The sequence below is a fragment of the Poecile atricapillus genome, chromosome 1, assembly GCF_030490865.1.
Source record: "Poecile atricapillus isolate bPoeAtr1 chromosome 1, bPoeAtr1.hap1, whole genome shotgun sequence".
NCBI lineage: Eukaryota > Metazoa > Chordata > Aves > Passeriformes > Paridae > Poecile > Poecile atricapillus.
The window spans coordinates 62913648-62927652 of record NC_081249.1 but is presented as its reverse complement, the minus strand read 5'-3'; the positions used below and the strand labels follow the sequence as shown (position 1 = coordinate 62927652).

Below are 14005 nucleotides of genomic sequence, written 5' to 3'. Positions count from 1 at the left end.
TGCACAGTGTTAATGAATGAGGAGATGTGCTGCTGCCAGCTTATTTCTGGATGCTGTCCTGTGCACTGAGAGTTTTTGCTGTCCCCCTCTATTCCCCTCCAAGGCTTCATGAAACAAGTAAAGGTTGTAGCAGTCCCAGAAACCTGTTAGTCCCAGTTACTTTGTACCAATGCAGTTTCTTTCAAGATTTCATAGTACAGATTGATCAGCTTTCTGCCTTTCCCTTTGACACAGGAAAGGATACCAGAAGGGAGTAGGGCTTTAACAGCTGTTTTGGGTAGATTTAAGGTACTATGGACCTGCCATCTTAAAAGGTTCAATGGCTTGTTGAGTGAAGACACAGGTGTCAGGTAACTTCCTGTTGGGAACTAGATGTAATACAAGATCCAGTACTCTCATGCAGAGTTTTTAACTCTAGCCACTCTTTTATTACCTTTTAAACCCAGTGTATATATATGTGTGTATATTTATACTCTTGGGAGAACACAAGTGTACATGTTTGTACCTTGGAAAGAATTACATGGGTAGGAAGTTAGATACAGATGTGGGAAGCCTTTTTGGTTGCTTGTGCTGCAGAATGTTCCATGCTTTAGCCTGCAGGTAAATGGTACAATGCTGTGAAATGTTTGTGACTCTTGGCAGAAAAGAAACACCTAATAAGTCCATTTAGATGTAGTGTTTTCCTTGAGGTTCAAAATCAGTTGAATGCATTGTATTTTAAAATATTTAAATACACAGATACATTAGGAAATCATTGTTTATTTCAAAAATACCTGTGGAGAATGCAATTTGGAGATGGTATCTCGTGATGAACATAATCTTCATAAGCTTCATAAGCTGATTGGGATCTGTGCTTGCTGTATTGAGGCCCAATTATTGCTGTTTGCTGTTGTGATATACCAAGCCTCTGATAATCTTCCTGCAATTACAGAATTTGTCTTTCTTCGTTCTTGTGTTTTTCTAACACTACAGCAGTGGCACTGGTATATCTAAAGTTTCTTTCATGAAAGGATTGATTTTTAATTTGTAGAATATTGAAGTCTGGTCACAGCTGGTAGCAGTGTAGCAGACTAGTTTTAAAGGGCACTTTAACTTTTTACATGAGTTCTTTGAGGTTTTTACAATTGTAGAGTTCCAGCACATACCCAAGCAGGATATTTTGTCCTTTAAAACTGTGTTGTATGAAAAGACAGCAATTAGGAGGATGCACCAGCTACAAGTAACTGATCAGATTTGTATTTGTTGTGGGATTAGAAGTTAATTAATAATTAATTAATAAATTAATAATTAATAAATTAGAAGAGGCATCTAATTTATAAAAGGTAGAGAAGGCAATGAACTAGTAGATAATGGGTTGTGTCATCAAGTAGTAAAGACAAAGTGACTTGATTTGAAAAAGAAATCCAAAACCTGTATCTTTTCCAGGAGTAGAGTCTGTCAGTTGTTTCTAAAATACCTGCTGTGGGAAACTCTGATACTGAATTGACATTCCTGATTACTAATATAATAGCAGAAACTGGGCTTTGTATTCCATTTCACGAAATCTGGTGTGAGTAGTCAAAAAACACTGTTTTATTTCAAAAAGTCAGTCCTGCATCAGAACTGTCTGTGCCTTGGAGTGAACTAGTTGTAAAGCTTTTCACATTTCTTTAATTTTCTGCTCCCTTAGCTTCCTGAGCCAGCCTTTCACATCTGGAGAAGAACAGTGGTGGCTCAAAGAGGTCAGTGTGAAGGGGAGAAGGTATATCCTGTCTAGTGGTATTTAACTGTTGTACTGTTATCCCTTCACAATCAGATTAACACCATTAAATCTGCTGGGGAGGCTCCTCTGGGTCACCTGACACTTGCCTCCTTTCTCAGGCTAAGCAAATGTTGCAGTCAGCTTTAAACTTGATTTTGTTTGTATTTAAAAAATACAGCAAGTACAAAATAGGAATATATAATGCACTAGTGCCTGCAGAACAGGAGATAAATTTGTATCTTCTTCATTCAAACACCTGTTACTGAATTACTCATTTCCCTCATACTCTGTCATGTCTCATCAGCTGAGGACCTCTTCTTGAGCATTTTTAACCTTGGTTATTGTCAGATTCAGTAACAGGTGGACTTTGGAGGTGGTGATAGAGCGATTTGCAAAATCAGTTGGGAGAAACACCTTCCTTTCAAGACTTGGGAGCCTTGATGGAGATGTGTTTTATTGAATGTTTAAGCTCCATGGCAAACTTGCTGGTGTGGAACATAGAGCTCATCTGTATGAGGAGAAGGTGGTCAGTCCCACAGGGTGTTAGGGTGTCTTGTGCCCATGTTTTCAGAGGTGCAGTAGGGGATTCCTGACCAGGTGCAGTGTCAGATTTTGGGTTTGCAGTTCTTGTAGTCCTAGTCCTTGCCTTTTCTTGGTCAACTACAGTGTAAGTCAGAAGGTTGACGAGTTCTGTGGAGAGACGTTGGGTCTTGCTGAGGTAACTGAAACCACCCTAACCAGCAGATAGTCTTTTCATGCAGCTTTTTGGCATCAGGACCTCTCACTTCTTTTCATGCATATGTAATAGATGCAAAGTCAGTGGTAGTGACTTCTTTGCAATAAAAATCTGACTTTCAGCCAGATACAGAAGGCTTTCCATGTCAGGAGAGGGTCCTGAAATTAGAGCCATGCTGTGATTCATCAGGATCCTGTTAACCACTGTTCTCCAGGTGTGCAAGGGGAATCTGTAGTGTTGGTAGCACTGATCAAGCAGCACTGAGGAGCAACCTTCCAGACAAGAGGAGACATTAAAGGAGCACTGACATGTGCAAGAAATGTGACCGCACCTTTTTTCTTTAATTGAAGGATGTATAAATTGGAATTTTGAGAAACTGAAGGAATCCTCAAGGAGAGAAGTGTGATACCCAAAATGTTCAAGTAGTGTAAGCACACAGATTCTATGTTTCTGTCACATTAAAGGGTGAGGTAGAAGCATCTAGAATTCAGGATTGAAATTATTAAATTGAAAGGGCAGCTGACAAGGTTCATAAGATTATGGGATGTTGCTAGAGTGTATTTTCTAATTCCTAATGCTCCATGTTTTTCCTGCGTTGTCAGCTGGGTTTGTTGTTTTCTCTTGCATCTTGAGCAGAATGATCTCTTCATAGATTTAATTAGGCAGCCAGCACATGTTTAATCTTTGTTTTCCCTTTTGATTATATCTTTCAAGAAACAGCAAAGGAAATCTGATTTCATTTGAGCCATGTAATATACCAAAAAAGTTTACTGTGGTTGAATATAGCCTAGCTCTCTAAGGACTTGATTTGTTGTGGGGTTTTTTTTTTTTGTGGCACTCTGTGAATGTATGCAAATTGCAATTATTTTCCCATTTTATAGACGGAATAACAGAACTTTCTTCCCCACTTCACAGGAAGGTGCTTATAAATATATCATGGATTCATAGAATGATCATCTGAGGTACTTTGATATTACACTTGAAGACTGTTTAAGTATCTGAAAAGGGAGTGTCTTTATTCAAACACAGATTGCACAAGAAGGTATCTGGTTAGTATTTAGCCTTGTATGTTTTCTCCTTTTTTTTTTTGTTTTGTTTTTTTCTTCCTAAGGGAAACTAGTATAAATATTTGGAAAGCTTAAGAATCTCTGGTGTTCGCCCCAGAAATCTGTGAAGCCTTTCTGATCAAACACTTAATTTTTTAATGAATTTCTTGTAAGTAGTTATCTACAATTTCATATAAGTTTTTACATTTGAAAGTATTTAAATCTGTATGTTAAACTGAAGATCAAAATTTTAGTCAGTTGTTTGCACCTAGTTACCATGAAAGGTCCTAATTTTGCTTTGCTGCTTTGATGTCCTGTTCACAAGTGAATATAGTATTTTGTCTGTGAAATATGGTACTGGGTGGTGGGTTTGGTTTCTGGTAACATCTATTAGTAAAAAAAATGAAACTGTACCTGAGTTGGTCTTCTCTAGACTCTTCTAGTCTTCTGGACCGTGGAAGGGAAAGGGGCCTCGTCTTTTGTGGAGGCAGTCAGGTTTTCCACTTGTCTTCTGCCTTCCCTGCTTAGTAAAGGCACGGGAGGCATCCTTGCTTAGAAACTTTAGGAGAGGACAGAGGGGGTGTCATGTCTTGGGCAAGACCAAGGAGTTGTGTTGGTACTTCATTTGTTCTCCCTCAAGGACAGGTTAAGCTTCTCTTTCCAGGAAACTCTAATGCATTTACTACCCTGCTCATGCAATATAGGAAGATAACTAATTACCTTTTTAGAAGTTTGTGGCAAAAGCAGATTCCTGTAACATAAAAGTACTAAATCTCAAATCCTTGTATCTGTTTAATGTGTCAAGAGGTCTTAATCTTCTAACTTTCAAAAGAAGTATGAATAGGAATCACTTGTAATTAGACTATCTTGGTTTCCACTATTCTTGGTGTTTATTTGTTGTATTACAGTATTCAGATAAAGCATAGCTGGCATCTTTGTGAAATTCAGTATGCCCTTCTCTTTCTGAAAGATACAGGAAGAGAAGAAAAAGTCAGTGCATGTATCCATCAGTTTCTTTTGGGCTGCAGCATAAATGACCAAAGTCAAGTTTTTTCAAGGTCAACCTTGTCAAAATGGAGATGGCAAGTGACTGGATTGCCACTGCTTTTGTGAGATTCTGTGGAGAGGTTCCTTCTTTGCCCTGTTAGGACAACCAGTCAAAAGTAGTACTTGGAATTGGTTGGTGATCCTTGGTGCCTGCTTGTTTGTTTGTGCAGACAGGCTGTTGCTCAGTGATGAGTTTATCTTGGGATGCTGTTGAATTACCTGGAAATTTGATTTTGCCTTCAGGTGGAGCCCAGGTGGGTGTGTTGTGGGCTTTGGTCTGATGTCAGTAGAGGTGTGATTAACAGTGTTAAGATCTACATCTGAATGGAAATGCTGTAAAACTTTTGACAGGATATAATGTCCTTGATTCACACAACAGCAGTAACTGAAGATCGACTAGATTTTGTATTCCTTCCTTGAGTTTTTATGTTGAATAGAGAATTCCAGCTCTCTTATTCTATATCAAAAGGTGTAACATGTTCATTGTATTCCAGACCACTTCATGTCCTTCAGTACTGGTGCAATTTGTGTTGAATGCAGCCAGCTAACTTGCTTAGAATCCAGTCTCCTGAGGGTTTGTTTGATAGGTTTGTACTTGTAAGCTGGCTAATTGGGATATGGGAATGAAAACATGAGTGCTCACCTCTTGCTTCTTTGCTGATAGAAGCTCAGTATGGAGGTTGAATAGTTGCAGAGAGCATATCAGGGCCTTGAAGAATGTCCTTACAAAAGAGCTGGTAAGAAATAAACATAGCAATTGCTTTTCTGCCTAGATCTTTTGGAGTAGTAGAAGCAGACAGTGTGGATGGGCAGCTCTGTCTGCTTCCACAGGGCTTTCAGGTGAGTCAGCATTACGAGCAGTAATAATTGGAGGTTTGTGGCTTTCCATATTGGCATAAGAGTGTGACTTCAGTGAGTCATTACCCACCACTAAGTAAAAGAGTTATGGTAGATGTCTCATTCATCCAGTTTGCTGAGACTAGCCAGGTTCAGATACTTGAATTGTCTTGCCACAGACTAGTTAACAAAAGGCAGCTGGGTGTAATTTCACGGGCCCCAAACTGGGGATTTAAAAAAAAAGAGTGTGGCAGCTCCAACTGCAAAAGAACTAGTTTTCTTTTAGTGACCTTTATTAACCATGAGGAACATAGGTCCCAGACAGATCATGGCATAAAATACAGTAGCATAAATACTGCACTCTGCTCTTAGTGTACCTAGCACTGTGTTAAATGTTACAAGCCAAAAGGAAGCTTTAAAATATTATGGTCCTGCAGCACACAGGGAATCTCGAGTAAGTTTTTATACCTTCTGCAAAATAATAGAATATTTACCAAAAAGAGGAGCAAATACCTTTTGGGTCAAATAGTAATCAAATGAAATAAAACTCTCTTGGAGTCAGATCAAGGTACAGACACATTTTAAGTTTGTTTGGCTGCTGTGGTAAGTCTGTTGCTTGTACTGTGGAATCCATGCCCCCTGCCTGCATTTTTAACTGGGTCAGCATAATTTAATGTGGAGCTATGATAACAAAACCAGAAGTGAAGTTGTTCTAACTTCGTAGTCTATACAACTGGGAAAAAAAAAAATCCCTTCTTTTTTCTTAGAAGGACAATTAGGAGCTTTATATAGGAGCACTTGGTAATTAGGTAAATCTCAAAATTGGGCTTGGGGAAGTGTCTGCCTAGAACATACTCTGGTTGGGGGAAAAAAGATGGGTAATAATCCATGATGCTAAGTACAGGAATAAACCTAGCTAGAAGGGTTAATTTGGACTAAACATTTGGTTTACTTTGGCATGGATGTCAAATCTTTTTTGTATGTCCAAAAGAACTGGATGGAATTGGTGTCCAGAGCATCATTGTTTTTAATTCCTTCAGTTGTGATTAAGTAGTTGCATTCAGATCATCATGATGCAGTCCCAGAATTCTTCCCTCCTGTATTGTGATATACTTTCAATTCTTGGAGTAAGGGACGTGCACTTTGAAAGTGTCAACAGGTAGAACGGTATTGTTACCTCCTGTCAGTGCTCTTTTTTTTTAATCAGAAGCCAGCTGTTATCAGAACAAAATCATCAGCTTAAGCCTCAACTTTACACATACTAATTGTATGCCTATATATGCATATAATAGGAAATAGTAAAATAGGAATATTTAGCTTCTGATGTTAACCAAAGATAGGCAGCTGACAATCCTAATCATCTCATCAATTGTATACAAACAATCATTTTGATAGGATTTTTTTCTGCCCAAACCAGCCTGGTTCCTGAGGCTTCTGCATTTTCATGTGCATTGCAGTATTTTATTCTTGTTAAAAGTCAGGGAAGCAATAGGGGAAAAAAGGCCAGTAAAGCAGTTTCTAGGGAAGAACAGTGTTTACTTCATCAATACAAACATCATCTTTTACTGTCTTGCACCTGCACCTATGTTGTGAAGTATATGAATTGTACTGAAGGATATGCTTATATGCAAGAGGGAAGGCATTAGTTAAATCCAATCCAGCTGTTGGAAATGGGCCAGTTTTTTTCTTTCAGTTAGGCAGGTGGAAGTAGTCTAGAATTGACTTGCAAATGCTAAGCTATTTGGGCACTCTGTTTAATCAAGCTGCTTTACTAACCCAGTTATGTGTTCAGGGTAGCTCTTTCCTCTAAGCATGTAGCTTCTGATTTTCTGGGACTTGTTTCTGTAATGTTGAGAGGCAAAAGCAGAAATAAGAATTTAATGATGTTTATAGATTCAGGGAAATTAGAATTGGTCAGTGAATTTGTTCTCTCTATTTAATAGCTGAATTTTCAAAGGAATTAAATGCACATCTTACTGAAGTTCCTGGAAACATAACTTTTGTATCCACAGAACAGCCAAAGCTGGCATTGGGCTGTGGTGTTCATCTTGTCAGGACGATTCTGGCTTTCCCACTTGCATGGACTAACTCAAGGCTGATATGTGCTTGCAGGAGAGTGGGGGTAGGCAGCTAGCTGGTTGTGGGGCAGCTGGCAGAGTTGACGTGCTGCCTGTATAAAAACATCTGTTTCCTGCCTCTTCATTTCTGACGGTTTGTGGACTTGCTTGCTCAAGTTGTAATGGAAGTGGTCTAAATGTGTTGATTAAAAGTTGACACTGCTGAGGTATCCCACTTAATGAGGTGGGTGCTCAGGATGAGCACCACGCTGAGCTCCCTATCTTGTTACAATGGTAGGTAAATTTTTAGTTGTTAAATGCTGCTTATGCTTTAATGTTCCTTCTGACACAATAGGTATAGCTAAAAGTAGTTAAAATTATTAAAATTCATACCACTTACTGTTATTGATATTTAACTGTGGATGAGATTGAGCTTGCTTAAAGTAGTAACATTGTTTTAAAACATTCTTTCATAAGTGGAGGACTATTCTGACTGCTTTGTCTAAGGTGTGATTTTTATCCTTTTGGATTAGCTTGATTTCTTTTTTTCCCTGCAGCCTTGTATAACTATAGTATATAGTTTTGGTTTTTGTCCCCCCCCCCCCCCCCCCGATACAACACTTTATGTATTTGCTACAGAGAATTTTGAAACATTGAAGATAACATTGAAAAATGTTATCTTGTTCTAATGTACAAGTATAACTGATTGGTTTTGGGGTTCCTTGCTTTCTTTTTTTTCTTTTTTTTTAGTTTACAGAAGCTATATGGGTTGCCTTTTCAAGTAGTTTAATGTATTATGCAGTTAAATGTTTTTTATGTTAAAGGCTCAAAAAGCTTGTTAGACTTACCTCCATAGAATTTCAATGTTATTCAACAGTTCCAAGTAATCCTTTTTTGTTTCCCAGAAAGGTCTGCATGGCTCATGGTGAGGCACCCAGTGGAAGTGTGACAGGAGTGGTATTGGCTCTTTAACACATCATGAGCATCTTTTGCACCCTCATATGCACAGGATATGTGATGATATATGCATAAATGGTTCTTGTGCAGCATGTGTGGGTCAATGAAAGGTTCCCAAAGAATTTGGCCACTGAAAAATAATTATTTTTATGTGCTGGCGGTACAGCTTACGCTGATAATTCAGAATTATCAGTGGCCATTGCTTTTGGATATCAAGAGTTTGATGCAGTTTTGTGTTCTGTCATAAAACAAGTATCAACTGAAAAATAAGGAAGATATTTCCCTTTGCCTCAGGTGGCTGAAACTGAACTTTTGAGTTTCTTGTCATCTTGTTGAGAAATAACACCCTTGTTGAGAGATCTGAAATACAGATCTGATGAAGACAGCTGTATTCTTTATTCCTTCTACCCATTCAGTGTGTCAAAGGCAGTTTTACAAGGACTGTGGCATTCTTTTCCTATTTTTTTTTTCCTGAGGTCTGGTGTCTCTTAAATCTCTTTTGTCAGCTCAGCATTTCTGTGTTTTGTGTCACAGTGAAACAAAGTTCCCTTGCAGCCCTTAACACAGCAGCCCTCATGTGTGCAGAGATTTTCTTCTTTGGCATATAAAATTAATTTCAGATTTGAGGGAACTAGGAATTCTTTTTCCTTCAAGTATTAGGTGACAAGGAGAGATTCTTTATATGTAACTGTTTGTATCTGACTTTGGAAGAATATTCAGAAATTCAGGATAGAATGAAGCACTGAATTATCTAACAGCACCTAGCAGATCTTTTGGGGTTTTTTATGCTTTATTTATAAAATGACAAAATGCTGAGGAACTTGAAATTAGAAATAGTGCTCAACATCTACTTTTGACTTGTAACAAGACTTACAGTACTTGGCACATTACTGTGCTTATGTCAGCCTGTCAAACATACTGGTAAATAATTGTTCCTTACATATGGTGAACTGGGGAGAAGAAATCTCTTGTTACAAAAGCCTTATGAACTTAAGTCTGCTTTGAGTCATGTATAACAATTGAGATGTAATGTTGTAGCACAGCTTGATAAGTGTTGTGTTCTTATTTCTTAATGCTGACTGGTAGTTACTCATTTTTACTGTTTGCATTTAGTGCATGGTGCATTAATACTTTGTACTTAGGAGTGTCCTCATGGTTCAGATGCTGCAGCTGTCATCATTTTTGTGATTTGTAGGATTTTGCCTGTGCTGTGTTTTCCCTGTCTGAGATTTGGAGACTGTATTTTTTTATTCAGTGAATAATTCAGCCAGTTCAGCCTTAGCTTGGGGGTTAGTGTTGAGATGTACTGTTTCAGTGTTCCATGAAGTTACTTGTTTGAGCACATTATGCTGAGATGTGATTATAGTCAGAAGCTATGGGTGTCAAACCCTGTATTAGATCCACTGGTCACCTCTTGCTAGGCATCAACTGGTGTGGCATCTATAGACTTCAGCAGGTGTCCTCCCTGCCTGGAAGCTGGGAATGAATCCTGGGTTAAGTTGCAGAAAAATTTTGTCTATTCTCTCTGTTTTATCTGACCTGTATTAGCTGGGGAAAACATTTAGCCTTTCTACTAGTGTATAAATCCATTGTAAATGCCTATCAGTTCCCTATATTTTGGTTCTTGCAGGTTGTGTGAAAGCATGTTATTCTGCTTCCAGTGGTAATGATTCCTTGAAGGGAGACTAGCACTGGTACTTAAGACTGCTTCTTTTATATGCTATTGCATTATGTGTGTCTCTTCTGAGGCTGTAGGAAGGTGCTGATGACCTGCTGTATTTCTAAAATGGTTCATCTGAAACACGAGCTTTAAATACTTTCCTTTCAAGAAATGCCAAATCAGGACAAAAAAATTATCTGAATCATTTAAGTCTCTTTTTTTGAGAATGTAATCTGCGTTTTTCCAATCTTCCTGTCCTATCCTGTCCCATTCTCCCCACCTCACCCCACCAGATTGGAAATCGTGCCTTTTGATCTGCAAGTTTTAAAATACAACTTCCAAAATCCAGCAAGAGTATTCAGAATACAGTGCTATATGTATACCTGCATTTCTTGTAACTGGATGAAGCTGAAATATGTTTTAGGTCTTTCAAGGCAGGGATGACTAAACTGTGGACGTTCAGGGTCTTATCACAGAACAGTCACTAGTATATCAGCTCCAATGGTAAAAGGGGAAAAAATCAAGCTGGGCAACAGTCTGGAGAAATGCTCAGTAAGCAGCATGAGTAAGATTAGGTAATCAAGCCAATGTCAAGTGCATTCATGTTTTTCATGTAAAATTCATGTGTTTTTCATGTCTATAATTGCCACAGTTGCCAAGTATGAATTAAGTGGAATCTGTGGTCTTAAGCACGTTGAATATGCAGTAGTTATCTCATGTGTCAGGGACATGAGGTGTGGGGTTAGAAATAGTGTCAGCAGGCTTCAAGTAAGGAGCACTGATCATGATCCAGCCATGGCAACCTAGTTTAACTGCCAGAATGCACCACAGGCTCTTTGGTGCATATACATGTAGGAGGACACTGGCCTCAACATTGTATCACTGATTCTTGGTGATCCTGATGACCCTGACAAACCGATTTTTTAAAAAAATGCTGTGCCAGCAGGAGACTCTGTAAGACTGGAAGTCCTTAGTTGGGTGGGGGGCAGATAACACTTATTGGTTCCATGAAGTTAAGACTGATATCCCAGTTATCAGCATTTCTTGCTCTGTAAATAAAGAGGCAGCACTGGACTTAGTGGTGAGTACTGCCTGTTCTGCCTTTTAAAGGAGGAAGGTAAAAAGAAAATGTACCAGAGCTGCTTTAAAAGAGAAAACACTCATAGTAAGTTTAAAATGAAATACAAAAGAACAGCTAAAAGGATAAAATCTAGGTAATATGGAGATTGCCTTAAGAGTATTAAAGCTCAGAAAATCTGTGGTACTGGTCAGCAAAAATGCCTGCAGAGTTGATAACCCTTTTTATTAATCTTTCTAAAGAGTGGTAGCTCTCTAAATGAGGAAAATATGCGAGATTTTTGCATATTAAATGTGAAAACCATAACGGAGTAGTGAAATATTTTGAAGATCAGCTTGATAAAAATCAACAAGAAAAAAGTAAAAAAAATATTGAGGCAGAATGGTAATAGGGTAGGATCAGAGGGGCTGAAGTAATGAAAGTATGAAACAAAGATAAAACCCTAATGGAAAATCTGAGTGAATTATTTGCCCTTAGAAAGAAGCTTGGAGTCTTCCCAGCAGAGACTTCATGGATGGCTGAGTAGCTGTCTTTGGTCAAATTATTGTTAAGGAAGGTTTTCGAGTAAATTTGTGAAATGAGTAGTAATGTCTTGCCTGGAACTGCACTGTATTTGGTTTTTTTCTAAACCAAAAATATCAAGCTGTTGAACTGTTATGCACAGCATATAGTATTCCTTAAATCTGCCCTGCTTCCAGAGGAGTGATAGGTGATAAATGTTATAGTCTCCTAAAGAAGTTCAGATTTAGTCTGATTTTTCTGTTCAGTATAAGTATTCTAGAGTATTCTTGCATAGATAAATGAGTAAATTGTATGTAGGGAGCAAATCAAAAAGTAAATCATGCCTTGCATCAGTTAAATCACCAAGGCTTCAAATTTGGCATGTGCAACATTGAATTTTGGAGAGGAAAGTTCTAGTGGACACTCGAGTTGACTGATTATGATAGTGTACACCTTAAAATTTAAGATAAGTAGGAATAAATGATGAGATTTTAGGGAAAGGTGGGGAGTTGTTGCTAGTGAAAAATTCAGTAAAGAGTTTTGGTGACTAGAACACAGAATGATCAAGAAAATTAGACTTTACAGCATTGTCTAACTACATTTTTTTATTGAAATGCAGAGTTACAGAGTCACAGAATGATGTGAGTGGAAAGGAGCCTTAGACGTCTAGTTTCAACCCTTCTGCCATGGGCAAGGACACCTTCCACAAGACCAGGTCGCTCAATGCCTCATCCAACTCGGTCTTGAACAATTCCACGGTTGGAACACTGAAAACTTTTCTGGGAAGCCTCTGCCAGTGCCTTACCACACTCACAGTAAAGAGTTTATCCTAATATTGGGTGTAAACCTCTTTCAGTTGAAAGCCATTCCCCTTTGTCTTATCACTTCATGCTCTGGTAAAAAGTCCCTTCCCAGCTCTCTTGTATGCCCCTGCACTGGAAGGCAGCTGTCATGGGGAAGAGGTGTTGAAAAGCTTGGGGCTATATGATGTCCTTAAATTTGACACCCTTATTAAGATTATTCAAATATAAAGTTGTAATGCAACAAGAAATTTGAATGACTAGTCTTGCTAGTTGCATGTGATGACTTCTTGGGCTCTTCATTTGTTCAGACAAGTGAACCTACCCAATGCCCTCCCATTCCCCAGCTATCCAGTCCTTATCATACTGAGCTGTTGCAGCAGGCTCAGGTGGTCACAAGTATTAAATTTTATTTGGTTTACCAAAATGATGAGAGGGGAAAATATGTGCAGTTGTTGTAGATGCTGTAGTGCTGGTGTCCTCTTACCCTAACGAGGATATGCTTTGTTTAAAGTAGTAGAGCTCAACCCTGTAGATGTAAAAGGAGAATTTTGTCTGTATTTATATGAGTGAGCTGGTTAATCAAGCAGTGGGTAGGAAGACAAGCCTTCCTTACTCTCAAGTGAACCCAAGGTAATGAATTTCAGGATGGAGACGAGACAGCTTCAGGGAGACCACATTGCAGCCTTCCAGTACCTTAAGGGGGCTTATATGATGGAGGAAGAGAGGGTTTTTGTATGGGTGGTGACAGGACAAGGGACAATGTTTTTAAACTGAAAGTAGGTTTAGATTAGATGTCAGGAGGAAATTCTTTACTGAGGGAGTAGTGAGGCACAGGTTGTCCAGAGAAGTTGCTGATGCTCTTATCCCTGGCACTGTTCAAGGCCAGGCTGGATGGGTCTCTGAGCAACCTGCTCTAGTGAGTGGCACCCCTGCCTGTGGCACTGCTGTGCAAACTGGCTGAGAGCAGTGAAGCTATTGTAGTTATGTCCTGTACATATTCATGGTATGAAATCTGCTCATTTTTTTCTAACTATGTTTCATCTTTAGCATGTTTGGTATTTTCTTAGATGGCTGATGGGGAGTGCTGGTGTTTATACTGCTGGTCTTCGCTGGTACTTTTTGCTTGGGGAGTTATTTGCCCTAACTCAAAAGATACATGATAGTGGCAGTGAAGGTCAGTAGCAAGGATAGGACACAAAGTATTTTAAAAGGCTAATTTTAGTTAGTGTGGGTGATCTGTCTGGACTGCCAGCAGTCATCCAGTCCTGTTCTCTTTTGAATTGCATTCTGATGGTACATGTCTTTTCCACTGATAATTGAATGAACCTAGGGGGATTGCCTTCAGTAGGCTAAAGTTCTTTTCCAATCTTCTGGTCTCTCTTATCTAAGAGGTGCAGCAGCATTGTCATGAATCCGTTCCGGGTGCCCAGTATCTTTAAGGAGCCAAGATGCTTATGGGGGTTCTCCTTTGCAGAGTTTAGGCTGTAGGTCCTAAGAAGACTCAGTACTGCAGTTTCATTTTGTTTCAAGGAAACTACTTTG

At 38.9% G+C, this 14005-nt stretch overlaps 1 protein-coding gene across 2 annotated transcripts in view; it reads left to right on the top strand.

Annotated features, from left to right (window-relative positions):
* Nucleotides 1-14005, top strand: part of KPNA3 (karyopherin subunit alpha 3) — a 47343-nt gene that overhangs the window by 4925 nt on the left and 28413 nt on the right. The gene's annotated exons all lie outside the window — the stretch shown is intronic.